General features: G+C 31.8%; 1 long non-coding RNA gene across 1 annotated transcript; it reads right to left on the bottom strand.

Moving 5' to 3' along the window:
- Positions 1-592: 592 nt before the first annotated feature.
- Positions 593-1190, bottom strand: LOC145587866 (uncharacterized). The gene is made up of 3 exons (XR_014101458.1): positions 1168-1190; positions 968-1036; positions 593-881 (listed from the first exon to the last, which is right to left on the bottom strand). It is a non-coding gene; the product is annotated as an uncharacterized LOC145587866 (long non-coding RNA).
- Between the last annotated feature and the right edge of the window lie 642 nt (positions 1191-1832).

The raw sequence follows: 1832 nt of genomic DNA, 5'->3' as shown, positions 1-1832 counted from the left end.
AGGATTATCGGGGGGAAGGAAGGGGAAGGAAGGGGAAGGAAAGGGAACGAGGGATTGTTGAGGAGGTTCGAGGTTAAAGTGGAGCTCACCTTTCCCCTCATCTCTTCTCTACCCGTCCTCGTCTTTCCCTTCCCTTCATTTCCATCCTTTTTTGTAATCCAAGAAAAGTATTTTAAGATAAACTAATATGTTAAAAAAAAAAAAACTATCTCGATACTTTTATAATGTTCATTCTACTCACTTTTTATACATACTTGACTAAAAAAGAGTGAATAAATGAATATGAGTGGATGTAGAATAGAGTAGGAGAGAGAATGTAACAAATTGAATATGTGTAAGAAAAAGGTGAATAAATGAAAACAGTATAATAAGTTGATATTATGTGGAGTTAAAAGGGTAAGATGGTAAAAAGGGTATGCCAAATAGAGTAATAAAGCAAAGAGGGTAAAACATAATAGATCAACCAAAAATAAAAAATTAAATGGAACCAAAAAGAACATAGGGAGTGCATGAACAAAAAAAAAAAAAAAAAAAAAAAAACCTAGATTAAACAAAATTAAAGCTTCTCAAATAAGTGAAATAACATATCATATTAATGCTAAAATTAACGGTCTTGCAAAGTATGATAATACATTAATATGTAGGACAATGGTCCTTTATTTATTGTAGCACTAGACTAAATGCTCTACGTGCATTCTAAAATCTTTAGAAAATAAAGCATAAACGACAATCATTTTTAAAAAATTAAAATAAACTTTTCGGCATTTCAAATAGACACCAATCTGCGATGCTCAAATTTGGTTCCAAGACATCCCACAGTTCGAATTCTTCAAGGCTCAAACTTTCCCACGAGAAATCCCTCGTCACAGCCAATAACAATCCTAACACATTGAACCCAAAATCATGATTAGTAATTTGAACCCAAAATTAAAGTTTTTCAAATAAAGGATAAGCTTGATAGTCTTACTGGTTGGAAATTTTGTCATACTTAAGTGTCCACACTCGTCCAAGACCTTGATCTAGGGTCTTCTCCAGCCTATTTAAAGAAATTTGATTATATCATCGGAGTAATATACCACAATGAAAATATATATTGCTTTAAGAAAGAAAAACCACAAAAAAAAAAAAAAAAAGGAAATATATGTGTGAAAGGAGTACGAATCTTACTTGTTAGTGATTGCATTCCAAATGTGAATTGTTTTGTCCACAGATCCAGTAAAAATGAGTGGAAGGTCAGGATGAACTAGAGTATTTTCATAGTTCCATACCTAACTTTTACATGCTATCATAAATTAGATTTTCTTTGAATTGAAATCATAATGTATATATCAATATATCATAAATTCATAATATTAGTGTAATAAGCATAGAGTATGACTAACCTTCATGGTAAAATCATCCGAACCAGTGAGTATATAGAGTTTATTATCACTTGTTAAGTAATAATCAACGCAATTGATTCCAGTGTTATGGGCAGCTACTGATTGAATTGGGTTCGAGTTGTCAAAAATTCCATATCTATCCCTACCTTATAAAAAGTGGAAAGAAACTCTTATGAACAGTGTGAAGACCATTTTATCCCTGAAAATGTTAATTTACATTTTTGCCCTTATTTCATATATTGATACTTTGAGTCTTTGACTTTTCCTTGGTGTAATTCTGCCTAATTTTTCATCTTCTCCTCTAAGGCTCAATAACGTTTTTTCATTCCTAAATTCATTTTCCTTCTTTAATACCCGACTCCTCAGCTCCATCGCCTCCATGGCACATCATTGCATTTTTCATCACCTTATCCTTATATTTGGTTTCCTTCTTTCTATTTCAGTACTTGA

The sequence above is a fragment of the Chenopodium album genome, chromosome 17 (genome assembly GCF_948465745.1).
Source record: "Chenopodium album chromosome 17, dcCheAlbu1.1, whole genome shotgun sequence".
Taxonomy (NCBI): Eukaryota; Viridiplantae; Streptophyta; class Magnoliopsida; order Caryophyllales; family Amaranthaceae; genus Chenopodium; species Chenopodium album.
The sequence above is the reverse complement of the archived record's forward strand: the minus strand, read 5'-3'. Positions and strand labels throughout refer to the sequence as shown.